The sequence below is a fragment of the Salmo salar genome, chromosome ssa05, assembly GCF_905237065.1.
Source record: "Salmo salar chromosome ssa05, Ssal_v3.1, whole genome shotgun sequence".
Taxonomy (NCBI): Eukaryota; Metazoa; Chordata; class Actinopteri; order Salmoniformes; family Salmonidae; genus Salmo; species Salmo salar.
The window spans coordinates 6,206,652-6,229,819 of NC_059446.1; positions in this window are offsets into that span (position 1 = coordinate 6,206,652).

Here is a 23,168-nt window from a genome sequence, read left to right on the forward strand (position 1 = left end):
AGCAAAGGGAGGGGACCAACTCCATATTAATGACTTCCCAGAAGAGTGGAGGCTGTTATAGCAACAAAGGGGGGGGACCAACTCCATATTAATGACTTCCCAGAAGAGTGGAGGCTGTTATAGCAGTAAAGGGGGGACCAATACCATATTAATGCACATGATTTTGGAATGAGATGTTCGACGAGCAGGTGTACACATACTTTTGGTCACGTAGTGTATAATCTTTCTAGCATTCTTTGAGCATAAGCTTATGCCTTCCTATGATATGCTTTATGTTCTCTCTCCAGCACATATCCTGTGGTATCTCACATCCGACTCCTCTGCCAGCTAACTGTTAGTTTTGACTCTCCAATTAGCGTCTACAGCTCTGCTTTGCTGGCACGCACAGACACACACACACACACACACACACACACACACACACACACACACACACACACACACACACACACACACACACACACACACACACACACACACACACACACACACACACACACACACACACACACACACACTGTTGACAGACTATTTCACCACCCCCCCACAGGGTATTTTTCTCTTTAACCCCACATTAACCCTATGGGCATGGGGTTTATAGTTTACAGTGTGTGCAAGGACTGCAGTCAGTAATCAACTGAGGTCAGGATAATTAACAGGTTAACCGGACACAGACCCCTGCATCTATCTCTCTCTCTCTCTCACTCTGTCTCTGTCTCTCTCTCTCTCACTCTGTCTCTCTCTCTGTTTTGCTTTCTCTCTCTCTCTCGTTCTCTGATTCTCTCTCTCTCTCTCTCTCTCTCTCTCTCTCTCTCTCTCTCACTCTCTTACTCTCTCTCTCTCTCACTCTGTCTCTCTCTCTCTCTCTCTCTCTCTCTCTCTCGCTCTCTTTCTCTGATTCTCTCTCTTTCTCTCTCTCTCTCTCTGAAACAGACAGTGGCTATCCTGTGGCGTTCACTAACCATGCTTTAAAATCTAATCTCATGATGCCGTAGCTCCAATGGTGAGTGAATACTAGTTAGTTAAACAACCCTGGGGCTGTGACTACTGTAAATATGTGCTGTTAAAGTGATGTGAATCTCAATAAGACTGAACTATGTCATAACCCTGGCTGTGTTGGGAGAGATAAGTGGTCTTTAAACGATGGGTTTTGTAGTTTACAACATGAGGAGGACCCTTAGAGACCAAGTTAATTAGCAGGCTAATCAGACCATAGATCCCTGCATCCAGGACTCTCTCTGTCTATTTCAATACGGCACAACGGAAAGTTCCCTCCTATCTTGCTCTTGTTGATCTTTCATTGCGTTCTCTGATGAAAAGGGGGTGGATTTTTGTTGTCGCTCCTGTTGGCTCCCCCACGTGGAGGTTCGTGCTCTCTGATTGGTTTAAAGTCAAACCACTGAGGAGCAATGCGATTCTACAAGTAGAAACGGCAGGTTTGTCGGTACCGGGTCGATACCCAGTAGGAACCGCTTTTGTTCTGGCAAGAGAAGGAACGGCCACCTACTGTGATCAGTACTTATCAGCAGTCTATCAGCAGTCTATCAGTACCTATCAGCAGTCTATCAGCAGTCTATCAGTACCTATCAGCAGTCTATCAGCAGTCTATCAGCAGTCTATCAGTACCTATCAGCAGTCTATCAGCAGTCTATCAGCAGTCTATCAGCAGTCTATCAGCAGTCTATCAGTACCTATCAGTACCTATCAGCAGTCTATCAGCAGTCTATCAGTACCTATCAGCAGTCTATCAGCAGTCTATCAGTAGCCTATCAGCAGTCTATCAGTACCTATCAGCAGTCTATCAGCAGTCTATCAGTACCTATCAGCAGCCTATCAGCAGCCTATCAGCAGTCTATCAGCAGTCTATCAGTACCTATCAGCAGTCTATCGGCAGTCTATCAGTACCTATCAGCAGTCTATCAGCAGTCTATCAGCAGTCTATCAGCAGTCTATCAGCAGTCTATCAGCAGTCTATCAGTACCTATCAGCAGTCTATCAGCAGTCTATCAGCAGTCTATCAGCAGTCTATCAGTAGTCTATCAGCAGTCTATCAGCAGTCTATCAGCAGTCAGATTCTCTGTGTTTCATGCTTAATAAAACATGGGGTCCAAGTACGGAAAAAGAAAAATGTATGAAATGTATGCATTCAGTACTGTAAGTCGCTCTGGATAAGAGCGTCTGCTAAATGACTAAAATGTAAAAAAAAAAAAAATAAATAAATGGAAATGTAAATTTCACTCGCTTGTGGATTCACCACTTTTATGTCTATGTCTATTGTTATTTTGGTCAGGTTTCTCTCTAAAAAGAGATGACTGGTTTCCATGAGAATAAACCTGGTAGAAAAATAAGTTGTGTTGTGGGTTTGGATGCAGACCTGGGGAAGGTTGAGAGAAGGAAACCAGATGGAGAACTCCTTCTTCAGCATCTCTCCTCACACTCACTCTCTAACCCCTAGCCCCTCTCTCCCCTCTCTCTCTAACCCCTAGCCCCTCTCTCCCCTCTCTCTCTCTAACCCCTAGCCCCTCTCTCCCCTCTCTCTCTAACCACTAGCCCCTCTCTCCCCTCTCTCTCTCTAACCCCTAGCCCCTCTCTCCCCTCTCTCTCTCTAACCCCTAGCCCCTCTCTCCCCTCTCTCTCTAACTCCTAGCCCCTCTCTCCCCTCTCTCTCTAACCCCTAGCCCCTCTCTCCCTCTCTCTCTCTAACCCCTAGCCCCTCTCTCCCTCTCTCTCTCTAACCCCTAGCCCCTCTCTCCCTCTCTCTCTCTAACCCCTAGCCCCTCTCTCCCCTCTCTCTCTCTAACCCCTAGCCCCTCTCTCCCCCTCTCTCTCTAACCCCTAGCCCCTCTCTCCCCTCTCTCTCTAACCACTAGCCCCTCTCTCCCTCTCTCTCTCTAACCCCTAGCCCCTCTCTCCCTCTCTCCCCTATCTCTCTAACCCCTAGCCCCTCTCTCCCCTCACTCTCTAACCCCTAGCCCCTCTCTCCCCCCTCTCTCTAACCACTAGCCCCTCTCTCCCCTCTCTCTCTAACCCCTAGCCCCTCTCTCCCCTCACTCTCTAACTCCTAGCCCCTCTCTCCCCTCTCTCTCTAACCACTAGCCCCTCTCTCCCCTCTCTCTCTAACCCCTAGCCCCTCTCTCCCCTCTCCCCTATCTCTCTAACCCCTAGCCCCTCTCTCCCCTCACTCTCTAACCCCTAGCCCCTCTCTCCCCTCTCTCTCTAACCACTAGCCCCTCTCTCCCCTCTCTCTCTAACCCCTAGCCCCTCTCTCCCCTCACTCTCTAACTCCTAGCCCCTCTCTCCCTCTCTCTCTAACCCCTAGCCCCTCTCTCCCCTCTCTCTCTAACCACTAGCCCCTCTCTCCCCTCACTCTCTAACCCCTAGCCCCTCTCTCCCCTCTCTCTCTAACCACTAGCCCCTCTCTCCCCTCTCTCTCTAACCCCTAGCCCCTCTCTCCCCTCTCTCTCTAACCACTAGCCCCTCTCTCCCCTCACTCTCTAACCCCTAGCCCCTCTCTCCCCTCTCTCTCTAACCACTAGCCCCTCTCTCCCCTCTCTCTCTAACCACTAGCCCCACTTTCCCTCTCTCTCTAACCCCTAGCCCCTCTCTCCCCTCTCTCTCTAACCACTAGCCCCTCTCTCCCCTCTCTCTCTAACCACTAGCCCCTCTCTCCCCTCTCTCTCTAACCACTAGCCCCTCTCTCCCCTCTCTCTCTAACCACTAGCCCCTCTCTCCCCTCTCTCTCTAACCACTAGCCCCTCTCTCCCCTCTCTCTCTAACCCCTAGCCCCTCTCTCCCCTCTCTCTCTAACCACTAGCCCCTCTCTCCCCTCTCTCTCTAACCACTAGCCCCACTTTCCCCTCTCTCTCTAACCCCTAGCCCCTCTCTCCCCTCTCTCTCTAACCACTAGCCCCTCTCTCCCCTCTCTCTCTAACCCCTAGCCCCTCTCTCCCCTCTCTCTCTAACCACTAGCCCCTCTCTCCCCTCTCTCTCTAACCCCTAGCCCCTCTCTCCCCTCTCTCTCTAACCACTAGCCCCTCTCTCCCCTCTCTCTCTAACCCCTAGCCCCACTTTCCCCTCTCTCTCTAACCACTAGCCCCTCTCTCCCCTCTCTCTCTAACCACTAGCCCCACTTTCCCCTCTCTCTCTAACCCCTAGCCCCTCTCTCCCCTCGCTCTCTAACCACTAGCCCCTCTCTCCCCTCTCTCTCTAACCACTAGCCCCACTTTCCCCTCTCTCTCTAACCACTAGCCCCTCTCTCCCCTCTCTCTCTCTAACCACTAGCCCCTCTCTCTCTAACTACTAGCCCCTCTCTCCCCTCTCTCTCTAACCACTAGCCCCTCTCTCCCCTCTCTCTCTAACCACTATCCCCTCTCTCCCCTCTCCCCTATCTCTCTAACCACTAGCCCCTCTCTCTAACCACTAGCCCCTCTCTCCCCTCTCTCTCTAACCACTAGCCCCTCTCTCCCCTCTCTCTCTAACCACTAGTCCCTGTCTCCCCTCACTCCCAGCCACTAGCCCCTCTCTCCCCTCTCTCTCTAACCACTTGCCCCTCTCTCCCCTTTCTCTCTAACCACTAGCCCCTCTCTCCCCTCTCTCTCTAACCACTTGCCCCTCTCTCCCCTTTCTCTCTAACCACTAGCCCCTCTCACCCCTCTCTCTAACCACTAGCCCCTCTCTCCCCTTTCTCTCTAACCACTAGCCCCTCTCACCCCTCTCTCTAACCACTAGCCCCTCTCTCCCCTTTCTCTCTAACCACTAGCCCCTCTCACCCCTCTCTCTAACCACTAGCCCCTCTCTCCCCTTTCTCTCTAACCACTAGCCCCTCTCACCCCTCTCTCTAACCACTAGCCCCTCTCACCCCTCTCTCTAACCACTAGCCCCTCTCTCTCTAACTCCTGCCCCTCTCTCCCCTCTCTCTCTAACCACTAGGCCCTCTCTCCCCTCTCCCCTCTCTCTCTAACCACTAGGCCCTCTCTCCCCTCTCCCCTCTCTCTCTAACCACTAGCCCCTCTCTCCCCTCTCCCCTCTCTCTCTAACCACTAGCCCCTCTCTCCCCTCTCTCTCTAACCACTAGGCCCTCTCTCTAACTCCAGCCCCTCTCTCCCCTCTCTCCCCTCTCTCTCTAACCCCAGCCCCTCTCTCCTCCCCCTAGCCCCTAGCCCCTCTTTCCTCACCCCTAGCCTCCAGCCCCTTTATCCTCACCCCTAGTCTCCAGCCCCTCTCTCCTCACCCCTAACTCCAGCCAATTTCTCCTCACCCCTAAATTCCAGACCCTCTATCCTCACCTCTAGCCTCCAGCCCCTCTTCAGTACAGACAGAGGACAATGATGCCCAAATGCATATGTTTTTATTACTAATGTTGGAAACAGTAGCCTCCTGTATTGTCTACTCTGACCAGACTGTCATTAGAACCATAGCCTCCTGTATTGTCTACTCTGACCAGACTGCCATTAGAAACCCCATAGATTAGTGAGCATGAGTGCTTCTACATCTGCATTGCTTGCTGTTTGGGGTTTTAGACTGGGTTTTTGTATAAGCACTTTGTGACATCTGCTGATTGTAAAAAGGGCTTTATAAATACATTTGATTGATTGAGAGTAATATAACCAGGTCAGCTGAACCATAGAAGTAGAATAACTAGAATGGGATTTCCTATTCAAGTCTATGATTTTGTGATTCTAATTCTACGAGCTGAACACCGGGCCTGAGGGCCTGTCGCTGTCCTATCAGCAACTCATCTTGACATGTGCTGCTGAAAGTCACACCTTAAGAAATTCCTCATCTGAAGAAGTCCCGCCTTTCCAATCCTTTCCACAGTCAATCCCTTACATCTTTCTCCTTATTTGTCCACCTTGCTTTCAAGTCTAGGTCCAAAAGGCTCCTTAAAAGCTTCTACCCCCAAGCTATAAGTTGCTGAACAATCAATTAATCATATGGCCACCCGGACTATTTACATTGACCCTCCCCCCCCCATGTTTTTACACTGCTGCTACTCACTGTTTATTATCTATGCATAGTCACTTCACCCCTACCTACATGTACAAATGACCTCAACTAACCTGTACCCCTGCACATTGACTTGGTACCGGTACCCCCTTTATATAGTCTCGTTATTGTTATGTCATTTTATTGTGTTACTTTTTATTTTATTATTTTTACTTCAGTTTATTTAGTAAATATTTTCCTAACTCTATTTCTTGAACTGCATTGTTGGTGAAGGGCTTGTAAGTAAGCATTTCACTGTCAGGTCTGCACCTGTTGTATTTGGCGCATGTGACAAATACAATTTAATTTGATTTGACAATACCCCATAATGACAAAGCAAAAACAGGTTTTCAGAAATGTTTGCTAATTTATATTTTTTAAAAACGAAATATCACATTCACATACACGTTCAAAAGTTTGGGGTCACTTAGAAATGTCCTTGTTTTTCAAAGAAAAGCACATTTTTTGTCCATTAAAATAACATCAAATTGATCAGAAATATATATTAGACATTGTTAATGTTGTAAATGACTATTGTAGCTGGAAACGGCAGATTTTTTTATGGAAAATCTACATAGGCGTACAGAGGCCCATTATCAGCAAACATCACTCCTGTGTTCCAATGTCACGTTGTGTTAGCTAATCCAAGTTTATCATTTTAAAAGGCTAATTGATCATTAGAAAACCCTTTTGCAATTATGTTATCACAGCTGAAAACTGTTGTAGTGATTAAAGAAGCAATAAAACTGGCCTTCTTTAGACTAGTTGAGTATCTGGAGCATCAGCATTTGTGGGTTCGATTACAGGCTCAAAATGGCCAGAAACAAAGACTTTCTTCTGAAACTCGTCAGTCTATTCTTGTTCTGAGAAGTGAAGGCTATTCCATGCAAGATCTTGCCAAACAACTGAAGATCTCGTACAACGCTGTGTACTACTCCCTTCACAGAACAGAGCAAACTGGCTCTAACCAGAATAGAAAGAGGAGTGGGAGGCCCCGGTGCACAACTGAGCAAGAGGACAAGTACATTAGAGTGTCTAGTTTGAGAATCAGGTGCCTCACAAGTCCTCAACTTGCAGCTTCATTAAATAGTACCCGCAAAACACCAGTCTCAACGTCAACAGTGAAGAGGCTACTCTGGGATGCTGGCCTTCTAGGCAAAGTTCCTCTGTTCAGTGTCTGTATTCTTTTGCTCATCTTACCGTAATCTTTTCTTTTTATTGACCAGTCTGAGATATGGCTTTTTCTTTGAGACTCTGCCTAGAAGGACAGCATCCCGGAGTCGCCTCTTCGCTGTTGACATTGAGACTGATGTTTTGCGGGTACTATTTAATGAAGCTGCCAACAATGTCTACACTGTATTTCTGATCAATTTGATGTTATTTTTATGGACAAAGAAATGGCTTTTCTTTAAAAAACAAGGACATTTCTAAGTGACACCAAACTTTTGAACAGTAGTGTACGTTTTCAGATCCTTCAATCAGAACTTTGTTGAAGTTTCTTTGGCAGCGATTACAGCCTCGAGTCTTCTTGGTTATGACGCTACAAGCTTGGCAAACCTGTATTTGGGGAGCTTCTCCCATTCTTCTCTGCAGATCCTCTCAAGCTCTGTCAGGTTGGATGAGGAGCGTTGCTGCACAGCTATTTTCAGGTCTCTCCAGAGATGTTTGATTGGGTTCAAGTCCGGGCTCTGGCTGGGCCACTCAAGGACATTCAGAGACTTGTCCCAAAGCCACTCCTATGCTGTTTTGTTGTGCTTATGGCCGTTGTCCTGTTGGAAGGTGAACCTTCGAACCTTATCTGAGGTCCTGAGCACTCTGGAGCAGGTTTTCATCAAGGATCTCTCTGTACTTTGCACTGTTCATCTTTCCCTTGATCCTGACTAGTCTTCCAGGCCCTACTACTGAAAAGACATCCCCACAGCATAATGCTGCCATCACCATGCTTCACCGTAGGGATGGTACCACGATTCCTCCAGACGTGACGCTTGGCATTCAGGCCAAAGAGTTCAATCTCGGGTACATCAGACCATAGAATCTTGTTTCTCATGGTCTGAGAGTCTTTAGGGGCCTTTTGGCAAACTCCAAGCAGGCTGTCATGTGCTTTTGGTTGTTCTTCTGGAAGGTTCTCCCATCTCCACAGAGGAACTCTCCAGCTTTGTCAGAGTGACCATCGGCTGTAACCTAACAAAATGTGGAAAAAGACAAGGGGTCTGAATACTTCCCGAAGACACCGTATATTATGGTACATCCCAGGGCCAGAGGGCTGCTGTATAAACACCCACTCAGCCTGATGGGTAACAAAACTGGATAGTGTTTTATCTCATGCAGATAGAAACAAGCTGAGGAGGAAGGGGGACGTGTGTGTGTGTGTGTGTGTGTGTGTGTGTGTGTGTGTGTGTGTGTGTGTGTGTGTGTGTGTGTGTGTGTGTGTGTGTGTGTGTGTGTGTGTGTGTGTGTGTGTGTGTGTGTGTGTGTGTGTATCATAAATCACAGCTATGGAAGATCTCATAAAGAGACCAGACCATCATACCACAGAACCACGGACCTCTCCGAGAAATAGCTCTGTATATGTAGTCTGATAGCATGGCTGTCTGCTGGGAGTGTGTATGTGTAGTCTGATAGCATGGCTGTCTGCTGGGAGTGTGTATGTGTAGTCTGATAGCATGGCTGTCTGCTGGGAGTGTGTATGTGTAGTCTGATAGCATGGCTGTCTGCTGGGAGTGTGTATGTGTAGTCTGATAGCATGGCTGTCTGCTGGGAGTGTGTATGTGTAGTCTGATAGCATGGCTGTCTGCTGGGAGTGTGTATGTGTAGTCTGATAGCATGGCTGTCTGCTGGGAGTGTGTATGTGTAGTCCGATAGCATGGCTGTCTGCTGGGAGTGTGTATGTGTAGTCTGATAGCATGGCTGTCTGCTGGGAGTGTGTATGTGTAGTCTGATAGCATGGCTGTCTGCTGGGAGTGTGGATGTGTAGTCTGATAGCATGGCTGTCTGCTGGGAGTGTGGATGTGTAGTCTGATAGCATGGCTGTCTGCTGGGAGTGTGTATGTGTAGTCTGATAGCATGGCTGTCTGCTGGGAGTGTGTATGTGTAGTCCGATAGCATGGCTGTCTGCTGGGAGTGTGTATGTGTAGTCTGATAGCATGGCTGTCTGCTGGGAGTGTGTATGTGTAGTCTGATAGCATGGCTGTCTGCTGGGAGTGTGTATGTGTAGTCTGATAGCATGGCTGTCTCCTGGGAGTGTGTATGTGTAGTCTGACAGCATGGCTGTCTGCTGGGAGTGTGTATGTGTAGTCTGGTAGCATGGCTGTCTGCTGGGAGTATGTGTAGTCTGGTAGCATGGCTGTCTCCTGGGAGTGTGTATGTGTAGTCTGGTAGCATGGCTGTCTGCTGGGAGTATGTGTAGTCTGGTAGCATGGCTGTATGCTGGGAGTGTGTATGTGTAGTCTGATAGCATGGCTGTCTGCTGGGAGTGTGTATGTGTAGTCTGATAGCATGGCTGTCTGCTGGGAGTTTGTATGTGTAGTCTGATAGCATGGCTGTCTGCTGGGAGTGTGTATGTGTAGTCTGATAGCATGGCTGTCTGCTGGGAGTGTGTATGTGTAGTCTGATAGCATGGCTGTCTGCTGGGAGTGTGTATGTGTAGTCTGATAGCATGGCTGTCTGCTGGGAGTGTGTATGTGTAGTCTGATAGCATGGCTGTCTGCTGGGAGTGTGTCTGTGTAGTCTGATAGCATGGCTGTCTGCTGGGAGTGTGTCTGTGTAGTCTGATAGCATGGCTGTCTGCTGGAAGTGTGTATGTGTAGTCTGATAGCATGGCTGTCTCCTGGGAGTGTGTCTGTGTAGTCTGATAGCATGGCTGTCTGCTGGGAGTGTGTATGTGTAGTCTGATAGCATGGCTGTCTGCTGGGAGTGTGTATGTGTAGTCTGATAGCATGGCTGTCTGCTGGGGGTGTGTATGTGTAGTCTGATAGCATGGCTGTCTGCTGGGAGTGTGTATGTGTAGTCTGATAGCATGGCTGTCTGCTGGGGGTGTGTATGTGTAGTCTGATAGCATGGCTGTCTGCTGGGAGTGTGTATGTGTAGTCTGATAGCATGGCTGTCTGCTGGGAGTGTGTATGTGTAGTCTGATAGCATGGCTGTCTGCTGGGAGTGTGTATGTGTAGTCCGATAGCATGGCTGTCTGCTGGGAGTGTGTATGTGTAGTCTGATAGCATGGCTGTCTGCTGGGAGTGTGTATGTGTAGTCTGATAGCATGGCTGTCTGCTGGGGGTGTGTATGTGTAGTCTGATAGCATGGCTGTCTGCTGGGAGTGTGTATGTGTAGTCTGATAGCATGGCTGTCTGCTGGGAGTGTGTATGTGTAGTCTGATAGCATGGCTGTCTGCTGGGAGTGTGTATGTGTAGTCTGATAGCATGGCTGTCTGCTGGGAGTATGTGTAGTCTGATAGCATGGCTGTCTGCTGGGAGTGTGTCTGTGTAGTCTGATAGCATGGCTGTCTGCTGGAAGTGTGTATGTGTAGTCTGATAGCATGGCTGTCTCCTGGGAGTGTGTCTGTGTAGTCTGGGGGTGTGTCGTATCACAGTAGTATTAAAGTGGTAATAGAGTCATGTATTAAAGAACACAGGACCCAGTACCACCACAGACCCAGTACCACCACAGACCCAGTACAACCACAGACCCAGTACCACCACAGACCCAGTACAACCACAGACCCAGAACCACCACAGACCCAGTACCACCACAGACCCAGTACCACCACAGACCCAGTACAACCACAGACCCAGTACCACCACAGACCCAGTACAACCACAGACCCAGTGCCACTACATACCCAGTACCACCACAGACCCAGTACAACCACAGACCCAGTGCCACCACATACCCAGTACCACCACATACCCAGTACCACCACAGAACCTCAACCTCCACCACAGACCCAGTACCACCTCAGACCCAGTACCACCACAGACCCAGTACCACCACAGGCCCAGTACCACCACAGAACCTCAACCTCCAACACAGACCCAGTACCACCACAGACCCAGTACCACCACAGACCCAGTACCACCACAGACCTAGTACCACCCAGACTTTTCGATTTGCTTGATATTTCAGTCTGGTTAACGTCTACACTCATAGAGGCAGCTAGAGAAGTCCTGGCCTGTATCGTATCTGTCCTGGCCTGTATCGTATCTGTCCTGGCCTGTATCGTATCTGTCCTGGCCTGTATCGTATCTGTCCTGGCCTGTATCGTATCTGTCCTGGCCTGTATCGTATCTTTCCTGGCCTGTATCGTATCTGACTGTGGTGTTCTTGAAGTCGCAGGGTCTCGGGAGCTTCGTCCTGTATCACTGACCTGTGAACCAGGGCCCGTATCCACAAAGCGTCTCAGAAAAAGTCCTAGAAATCCCGTTAAAACCGGTTTTAAGACTAAAAATACTCCCACCTCAGAGTAGGTTTTAGGATGATGTCAAGACGCTGCTCAGACAATCTCGGAGCCAGGAGTAAAATCAACTCATAAAGTTTACCTCAGCTGGTAGGAAAGATGATGATGATGCTCAATTACATTGCTGCAAATTATGGGGAATAACCAATCACAATGAGGCATCGCCAGCTGTGAACCCAGATGGGGGGAAAAACAATGATGAGGCATCGCCAGCTGTGAACCCAGATGGGGGAAAAACAATGATGAGGCATCGCCAGCTGTGAACCCAGTGCTGTGAACTACATAGCTGCAGAGAACCACAGTGACTGTAGCCTACAAAAAAAATGTTGCAATGGTAAAATGCTTGACATCATTTTTCACCTGACACGATCACTTTGCCTACTCTTAATTCTTGTTTAATATGTTGGCATACATAACCTTTTTTTTTCTCACCCAATTCTGATATTTTAAATAATGCGATAGACATTGAACTGAATTATACAGTATGGTAGTTGTCAAAAGCAGAGTTTGAATAATATTACAGTTCAATATCAACACACTCGTCACTCCTTTTCAACAACTCTAAATCGCTTTGGCACAGTATAGGCATCAAGTCACTTACCGATAATGTTGCATAAACCATTTTCACCGAACACAATTAAAGTTAACAGGCCCTGGATGCTTTCAACTGCCCCACTTAGGTATGCCCAAATAAGGCAGCGTTTTTACCATCGTGATATTGCGCACCAAACGGATAACTTGAAATAACAGGATGTAGGTTAATGAAATAATCAAAATAAAAATGTGTGATTATTTATTTGCCTAGTCAGTTTAAGATGGAAATATCTGTTTTTATGCATGGACTGTGCCTCAATCCACTGCATCCACGTCTGTCGCACTTCCGCGTCTACCGTGGAAAATGGCAGAGGTACAGTACTGGTGTCAGACCAGGAAACATTCAAAATAATCAGTCATCTCATGAAAACGTCTGTAGCGCCCAACCTGGTCTCATAGCACTTCGTATATTATTCTGTACTTAAATCCAATACACTCCCTTTAGTGTATGTTATATTTCGTATGGTATGTATTAATTTCTGGATGTCCATCACCCATTTCATATGATATGTTACGAATTACAATTTGTATTATATGTTACGAATTTGCAAAACGTACAATACATTAGAAATTTGTTAACTACAGTACCAGACAAACGTTTGGACACACCTACTCATTCAAAGGTTTTTCTTTATTTTTACTATTTACTACATTGTAGAATAGTGAAGACATCAAAACTACGAAATATGGAATCATGTAGTAACCAAAAAAGTGTTAAACAAATCTAAATATATTTTATATTTGAGATTCTTTAAAGTAGCCACCCTTTGCCTTGATGACTGCTTTGCACACTCTTGGCATTAAACCAGTGGAAATCTGTCCTTTGGTCTGATGAGTCCAAATTTTAGATTGATGTTTCCAACCACCGTGTCTTTGAGAGACGCAGAGTAGTTGAACGGATGATCTCTGCATGTGTGGTTCCCACCGTGAAGCATGGAGGAGGAGGTGTGATGGTGTGGGGGTGCTTTGCTGGTGACACTGTCGGTTATTTATTTAGAATTCAAGGCTCAGTTAACCAGCATGGCTACCACAGCATTCTGCAGTGATACACCATCCTATCTGGTTTGCACTTAGTGGGACTATCATTTGTTTTTCAACAGGACAATGACCCAACACACCTCCAGGCTGTGTAAGGGCTATTTGACGAAGAAGGAGAGTGATGGAGTGCTGCATCAGATGACCTGGCCTCCACAATCACCCAACCTCAACCCAATTGAGATGGTTTTGGATGAGTTGGACCGCAGAATCCAAAGGAGACGATCGTGGACTTCAGTAAACAGCAGAGGGTGCACCCCCCTATCTACATCGACAGGACCCCAGTGGAGAAGGTGGAAAGCTTCAAGTTCCTTGGCGTGCACATCACTGACAAACTGAAATGGACCACCCACACAGACAGTGTGGTAAAGAAAGCAACAGTCTCTTCAACCTCAGGAGGCTAAAGAAATGTGTCACCTAAAACCCTCACAAACGGTATCTTTGTCACTTAATGTTTACATATCTGGCATTACTCATCTCATGTGTATATACTGTTTTCTATACTATTCTACTATATCTTAGTCTGTTCCGCTCTGACATCGCTCATCCATATGTAAAAAGAAACGTCCTCTCACTGTCAACTGCGTTTATTTTCAGCAAACTTAACGGGTAAATATTTGTATGAATATAAAAAGATTCAACAAGTGAGACATAAACTGAACAAGTTCCACAGACGTTTGACTAACAGAAATGGAATAATGTGTCCCTGAACAAAGGGGGGGTCAAAATCAAAAGTAACAGTCAGTATCTGGTGTGGCCACCAGCTGCATTAAGTACTGCAGTGCATCTCCACCTCATGGACTGCACCAGATTTGCCAGTTCTTGCTTACCCCACACTTCCACCAAGGCACCTGCAAGTTCCCGGACATTTCTGGGGGGAATGGCCCTAGCCCTCACCCGCCGATCCAACAGGTCCCAGACGTGCTCAATGGGATTGAGATCCGGGCTCTTCGCTGGCCACGGGAGAACACTGACATTCCTGTCTTGCAGGAAATCACACACAGAACGAGCAGTATGGCTGGTGGCATTGTCATGCTGGAGGGTCATGTCAGGATGAGCATGCAGGAAGGGTACCACATGAGGGAGGAGGATGTCTTCTCTGTAACGCACAGCTTTGAGATTGCATGCAATGACAACAAGGTCAGTCCGATGATGCTGCGACACACCGCCCCAGACCATGACGGACCCTCCACCTCTAAATCGATCCCGCTCCAGACTACAGGCTTCGGTGTAACGCTCATTCCTTCGACAATAAATGCGAATCCGACCATCACCCCTGGTGAAACAAAACCGCAACTCGTCAGTGAAGAGCACTTTTTGCTAGTCCTGTCTGGTCCAGCGACGGTGGGTTTGTGCCCATAGGCGACATTGTTCAGGTGATGTCTGGTGAAGACCTGCCTTACAACAGGCCTACAAGCCCTCAGTCCAGCCTCTCTCAGCCTATTGCGGACAGTCTGAGCACTGATGGAGGGATTGTGTGTCCCTGGTGTAACTCGGGCAGTTGTTGTTGCCATCCTGTACCTGTCCCGCCGGTGTGATGTTCGGATGTTCCGATCCTGTGCAGGTGTTGTTACACGTGGTCTGCCACAGCGAGGACAATCAGCTGTCCATCCTGTCTCTCTGTAGCGCTGTCTTAGGCGTCTCACAGTACCGACATTGCAATTTATTGCCCTGGCCACATTTGCAGTCCTCATGCCTCCTTACAGCATGCCTAAGGCACGTTCATGCAGATGGGCAGGGACCCTGGGCATCTTTCTTTTGGTGTTTTTCAGAGTCAGTAGAAAGGCCTCTTTAGTGTCCTAAGTTTTCATAACTGTGACCTTAATTGCCTACTGTCTGTAAGCTGTTAGTTTTAATGACCGTTCCACAGGTGCATGTACATTAATTGTTTATGGTTCATTGAACAAGCATGGGTGTCACATCCTGACCATAGAAAGCTGTTCTTTTCTATGGTAGGTCAGGGCGTGACAGGGTTTTTTGTCTAGTTTAGATTTTCTATGTTGTTATGTTCTAGTTTTGTATTTCTATGTTGGGTTTTGTTTGGGATGATCTCCAATTAGAGGCAGCTGGTCATCGTTGTCTCTAATTGGAGATCATACTTAAGTAGGTATTTTTGATTGTTTTGGAGTACGTGTATGTTAACTCTTCGTCACGGTTTGTTATTTTTGTTCAGTCAGTTTATTTTGTATGTATTGCATAGTTTCACAATTCAATAAAATATGTGGAACTATATTTACGCTGCACTTTGGTCCGCTTCATCCTACGACAACCGTGACAATGGGAAACAGTGTTTAAACCCTTTACAATGATGATCTGTGAAGTTATTTGGATTTTTACGAATTATCTTTGAAAGACAGGGTCCTGAAAAAGGGACATTTCTTTTTTTTGCTGAGTTTCTATAGTCTTAATTCATTCCTAATTAGATTTGTGTGTATTGGGTATATGTTGTGTAATTTGTTACAGTGAGGGAAAAAGTATTTGATCCCCTGCTGATTTTGTATGTTTGCCCACTGACAAAGAAATGATCAGTCTATAATTTTAATGGTAGGTTTATTTGATCAGTGAGAGACAGAATAACAACAAAAAATTCCAGAAAAAAGCATGTCAAAAATGTTATAAAATGATTTGCATTTTAATACTTTTTTCCCCTCACTGTAGATGTTACTTGTTAGATATTGCCCTATGACCCCCAGATAACCCATACAAATTAATGGAAGTATGGAGGTAGTTTTGTTCTAACAAAAAGAAGGGGTTAAATATGTGTCCAAAAAATAAATATATATATATATTTCCTGAGCTTTCTTATATCTCCTAGATATAGGACAGACACTTCAAAAACGTATTTCTTATTATTTATTTACTGACTGCCCTTTTCTGCCATTTCTGAATGTGTTATTCAACGCGTTTCTAAGAGTAGGAGTAAAATGCCTCTATTCTCAGCACTTGAGACCAATTTTCCACCCTGAACCGCCCTGTGATATTTTCAAGAGCTCATTCTGAGGGAAAACTACATTTCTCCTTCCTTTGGCCAGGATTTTATTTCTTCTTCTTCTTCTTTCTCTCATTACCACCCTGCTCACCACCCTGCTCATTCCTCACTGAATTACAAGTCTGTCTGACTGACTGACCGCACCCGGCCAGGACCTCTCCTTGTCCACCATTACGTCATTCACAATGACCGCGTCTCAAACGGCATCCTATTCCCTATATAGTGCACTACTTTTGACCAGGGCCCATAGGGGATAGGGTGCCATTTCGGATGTAACCTAACCCTCACTCCAATACCTCACCACCAGACTATGCTGCACAACACAGTAGAACAACAATAAGGAAAGGTAGACATAACACACCTGAAGGTAGTAAATCACACAGAACTAATCAAGATAGGATATGTGGAGGAATTATTATTTATTATTTATTTAATTTAACCTTTATTTAACTAGGCAAGTCAGTTAAGAACAAATTCTTATTTACAATGACGGCCCTACACCGGGCCAAACCCGGACGACGCTGAGCCAATTGTGCGCCGCCCTATGGGACTCCCAATCACGGCCGGATGTGATACAGCCCGGATATACACAGGGAACACAGAACTAATCAAGATAGGATCTGTGGAAGAACGAGGACATGAACAGGGAACACAGAACTAATCAAGATAGGATCTGTGGAAGAGCCTGGACATGAACAGGGAAGACGACAAGTATCACCGTGACTGCTGTGTTCAATCACATCCCCCCCCCTTCACAAATCAGATGTACAGCTGCATACTGTACACTGTCAGACACACCGAACACGGGTATGTCTTCTCCACTAATAGAAATCATTAGAGAGCTATGGCAGTCTCCCAAATTATACTAAATTAGTGCACTACTTGGCTTAGTGCAAGACATTTGACCACGGGCCAAGTAGTGCACTATGGAAGGAATAGGGTACCGTTTTGGGTAACAGCCTAGCTGTCTGGTGGGCCAGTAGATATATCCCACTTAGAGGGGTCTATACCCTCTGCTGTTTGTGTTCCATGATGTTCAATATATCACACACCTTACCTCCGGGGCCAACCAGCCAGATACCAACCACAAAATACCAAGGGTATGTTTTTATACACAACCCCCTGTAGGTTGAGTGGAGGGTCTGATTAATCACCCCCATCGTTCTCTGCTCAGCGGACCATCACCAGGCTAATTACAGGTAATAGATGATGTCTGGGTCAGATGGATGGATAGAGTACAGACAGTCCTCAGAGTCTCCTGTTCTGACTAGAACCTGGCCTTAGAACCTGGCCCAACCTGAGAAACCTTAGCTCTGGAATAAATCGACCTATTTTCTCTCTTTCTCTGTATTCACCATTCTCTCTTTCTCCCTCTCATTCACTCTTTCCATACTCTCTCTTTCCCCCTCTCTCTCTCTTTCTCCCTCTCATTCACTCTTTCCATACTCTCTCTTTCCCCCTCTCTCTCTCTTTCTCCCTCTCATTCACTCTTTCCATACTCTCTCTTCCCCTCTCTCTGTCTTTCCATACTCTCTCTTTCCCCCTCTCTCTCTCTTTCTCCCTCTCATTCACTCTTTCCATACTCTCTCTTTCCCTCTCTCTTTTTTCCCCTCTCTCACTCTTTCCATACTCTCTCTTCCCCTCTCTCTCTCTTTCCATACTCTCTCTTCCCCTCTCTCTCTCTTTCCATACTCTCTCTTTCCCTCTCTCTTTTTTCCCCTCTCTCTCTCTTTCCCTCTCTCTCTATCGGTCTTGATCACTGCAACCGTCAGAATGTTGACCTTGGACCTGGGAGTGAAAAGGAACACTGAGAAAGCAGCTCAACCCCCTCACCCTCTACACCCCCCCATTACCCACCCACCCCTCTACACCCCCCCATTACCCACCCACCCTTCTACAACCCCCCCACTACCCACCCACCCCTCTATACAACCCCCCATTACCCACCCACCCTTCTACAACCCCCCCACTACCCACCCACTCCTCTATACAACCCCCCATTACCCACCCACCCCTCTACAACCCCACCCCACTACCCACCCACCCTTCTACAACCCCCCCACTACCCCTCTACAACTCCCCCCCACTACCCACCCACCCCTCTACGACCCACTACCCCTCTACAATCCCCCCCACCCCTCTACGACCCACTACTCCTCTACAATCCCCCCCACCCCTCTACGACCCACTACTCCTCTACAATCCCCCCCACCCCTCTACGACCCACTACCCCTCTACAATCCCCCCCACCCCTCTACGACCCACTACTCCTCTACAATCCCCCCCACCCCTCTACGACCCACTACCCCTCTACAATCCCCCTACCCCTCTACGACCCCCCACTACCCCTCTACAATCCCCCCACCCCTCTACGACCCCCCACTACCCCTCTACAACCCACCCACCCCTCTACGACCCACTACTCCTCTACAATCCCCCACCCCTCTACGACCTACTACTCCTCTACAATCCCCCTACCCCTCTACGACCCACTACCCCTCTACAGTCCCCCCTACCCACCCCTCTACGACCCCCCACTACCCGTCTACAATCCCCCCTACCCACCCCTCTACGACCCACTACCCCTCTACAATCCCCCCCACCCCTCTACGACCCACTACCCTTCTACAATCCCCCCACCTCTCTACGACCCACTACCCCTCTACAATCCCCCCAACCCTCTACGACCCGCTACCCCTCTACAATCCCCCACCCCTCTACGACCCACTACCCCTCTACAATCCCCCACCCCTCTACGACCCACTACCCCTCTACAATCCCCCACCCCTCTACGACCCACTACCCCTCTACAATCCCCCCACCCCTCTACGACCCACTACCCCTCTACAATCCCCCCTACCCACCCCTCTACGACCCACTACCCCTCTACAATCCCCCCACCCCCTCTACGACCCACTACCCCTCTACAATCCCCCCCACCCCTCTACGACCCACTACCCTTCTACAATCCCCCCACCTCTCTACGACCCACTACCCCTCTACAATCCCCCAACCCTCTACGACCCGCTACCCCTCTACAATCCCCCCCACCCCTCTACGACCCACTACCCCTCTACAATCCCCCCCACCCCTCTACGACCCACTACCCCTCTACAATCCCCCCTACCCACCCCTCTACAACCCACTACCCCTCTACAATCCCCCCACCCCTCTACGACCCACTACTCCTCTACAATCTTGATTCCACAGCAGTCACCTCTGGGATTTTCTCATGTCTCTCTGTAGTCTAGTCGACATTCAGCCGTCCTGTTTTGGACTAGCAGTCATCTCTGGGGTGTTTTCTCATCTCTCTGTAGTCTAGACGCTGCCTGATGTGAGGTTGTTGATTGACGTTTGCCTGATGTTGACAGATCACTATTCCACACAGCCTTAAGTAGTTCTATAGTACTAGAACAGTAACAGTAGTAGTATAATATAGTAGTTTTACTACTGAGTCTTAAAAACGCAACTACCACACAGCTCAGCCACCCACATGTTAACCTGCCTTGCCTTCCTGGCTCAGTCTGGCTCCATTTACTGAAATTAGTTTACAGAACATTTACCCTACCAGATGTGTGATCATTAGGCCATTATTTACAGTAGGGATACAACAGCCTCTATCAGCAACAGCTGTGTGTGTGTGTGTGTGTGTGTGTGTGTGTGTGTGTGTGTGTGTGTGTGTGTGTGTGTGTGTGTGTGTGTGTGTGTGTGTGTGTGTGGCTGGATGTCTTTCTTGTTCTTCTGCTGAAGAAACATCTCCTCCTACAAAGTGTATTTTCCCATGAAATTTGAAAATGAGTTCCGATTCGTAAACAGCACTGACCTCAAACCATCGTTGGTAATTAATCATATTTAATCTGTCTATGAGGACACTTTGCTTCTAAGAAAACGTAGTGACACTTCACTTGACACTCAGTGTCGTAACATGGTTATGACGCGGTCATAACCGTGTTATAATACATAATAACAGCTGACATAACTGGTCATAACACTGTCATAACACTGTCGTGACACATATTTATACCTGTTGTGACATATATTGCGTTATTTACTGGCTGGTTATAACACCTACATAAAAACTGGTTATGACACCTACATAAAAACTGGTTATGACACCTACATAAAAACTGGTTAAGATACCTACATAAAAACACCTACATAAAAACTGGTTATGACACCTACGTAAAAACTGGTTATGACACCTACATAAAAACTGGTTATGACACCTACATAAAAACACCTACATAAAAACTGGTTATGACACCTACATAAAAACACCTACATAAAAACTGGTTATGACACCTACATAAAAACACCTACATAAAAACTGGTTATGACACCTACATAAAAACACCTACATAAGAGTGTCAAAACCCACTGAACATTACCACACAAGGCAACACATTCCATTACTCCATAGTCTACTTGTCAACAGTATGTTTATGTTATATTGTTTTGAAGTTGACCATATTAAATGATCATTGTAATTGTTCACCACATTGATGTCAGACATGCAGCTACACACCAAGGCTCTGTGTCTGATGACTGGGATGAATGTAGGAGAAGATATCAGGAGCAGGACAAGACAACCTCTTTTTGACTGATGACTGACGTAAGGGCATGTACATGATAGGCCTATCTGGCTTATATGATTATGATGGTCATAATGCTTCTTGACAGTGTCATAAAGTGTATTTTGTAACAAGTTATTTTAAATATGATGAACCAAAAAAAAATCGTGACAGTAAATATTGAATTACGACAAAGGACTTAAGAAACAAACTTTCAAATGAAAGGAAACTTCTTGGCAGGAACTACATTTGAATAAATGTGGGTTGACATTTATGTACGGGTCATAACCAGCCATAAATAACACAACAGGTGTAGATATATGGGTCATGACAGTGATACGACATATTATGACATGGTTAGGACCGTGTCGTAACGTGTTATGACTCTGGGTGTCAAGTATTACCAAAGACGTTTATGATAATATTTTGACAGTTTATTTATAGAGAAGCAAGAGAGAATGGCTTTTTACGTCATGTAAGATTCGTACATTGTTCGGCAGGTAGCCTAGCGTTTAGAGCGTTGAACCAATAACCAAATGATTGCTGGTCAGGATACCCGAAGCGACTAAGTGAAAAATCCGTTGACGAGCTCGAGCAAGGCACTTAACCCTTGTCGCTTTGTATAAGAGCATCTGCTACATGACTCAAACGTTAATTGTCCATTCGCACTTAATGACGTCTTCCAGCGATTTTTGAACTTTTACTGTTGAAAAAGCGATATTCCAAGTATAAATAAGTACACAACAATACAAGAAAAATAAGAGAATAAATAGTAACATTTGGAGTAAAATAGTGTTTTTTTTAGACAACTGCAAACCTTAAGGAGTTTGAAAGAATTCGTGATGTCATCGGCCTCCCCCTCGCCCGAGGAACAGGATCTTTCGTGTTTTCATTAAGGAATCCGAGCAGTACATTAAGAACATTCAACATTCTTCTAATAAGAAAGCTGTTAAAACAATCAATATGTCTGTATCCTCTAAGGTCTTTGTATAATCTATAATTTGTTGTAACCCCCCCCCCTTGCATATTTTATCATTGTCTGTTTGTATACTTCTTGAAAGTATACTGTTTTTTCTGCAATACATTTTTTAAATTTAAATATATATATATATATATATATATATATATATATATATATATATATATATATAAAACAACAAATCATAAGATCACTATATTGGTCAATTGCACACAAGTTCCAACTGAAATTTGTCTTCTGTTTTTAACCCAACGCCTCTTTAAGACACCATAGAGAACCCACCCACTTGCGCCACATCATGCCAATTTTTATTTAACCTTTATTTAACTAGGCAAGTAAGCTAAGAACAAATTCTTGTTTACAATGACGGCCTACGCCAGCCAAACCCTCCCCTAGCAACGCAGATCCAATTGCGCGCTGCCCTATGGGATTCCCGATCACAGCAGCCGGTTGTGATACAGCCTGGGATCAAACCAAGGTCTGTAGTGACGCCTCTAGCACTGAGATGCAGTGCCTTAGACCGCTGCGACACTCGGGGACCGCTGCTCCATCCCTGGACCACCTATTGAGATGTGCCTTTTGTTAAGTAAATCAAAGATAAATGTCCATCTCTAACGTATACTGAACAAAAATATAAAACGCAACATGCAACAATTTCTAAAAGTTACAGTTCATATAAGGAAATCAGTCTATTGAAATAAAATCATTAGGCCCTAATCTATGGATTTCATATGACTGGGCAGGGGCACAACCATGGGTGGGCATGGGAGAGCATAGGCCTACCCACTGAGGAGCCAAGCCCACTCAATCAGAATTAGTTTTTTCCCACAAAAGGGCTTTATTACAGACAGAATAATCCTCAATTTAATTTCATCGTTGTCCAGGTGGATGGGCTCAGACGATCCCGCAGGTGACCCGGATGTGGAGGTCCTGGGCTGGCCTGGTTACACCTGGTCTGTGGTTGTGAGGCTGGTTGGATGTACTGCCAGATTCTATAAAATGACATTGGAGGCAACTTATGGTAGAGAAATGAACATTAAATTCTCTGGTAACAGCTCTGGTGGACAGTCCTGTAGTCAGCATGGCAACGGCATACTCCCTCAAAACTTGCGATGTCTGTGGCATTGTGTTGTGTAACAAAACTGCAGATTTAAGAGTGGCCTTTTATGGTCCCCAGCACAAGCTGCACCTGTGTAATGAGTATGCTGTTTAATCAGCTTCTTGCTATGCCACACCTGTCAGGTGGATGGATTATCTTGGCAAAGGAGAAATGCTCACTAACAAGGATGTAAACAATTTTGTGCACAAAATTGGGAGAGAAATAAGCTTTTTTGTGCGTATGGAAAGTTTCAGGGATCTTTTATTTCAGCTCATGAAACATGGGACCAACACTTTACATGTTGTGTTTATATTTTTTGTTCAGTACAGCTGGGGAGGCAGGTAGCCTAGTGGTTAGAATGTTGGACTAGTAACTGGAAGGTTGCAAGATCAAATCCCTGAGCTGACAAGGTAAACAAATCTGTTGTTTTGCCCCTGAACAAGGCAGTTAACCCACTGTTCCTAGGC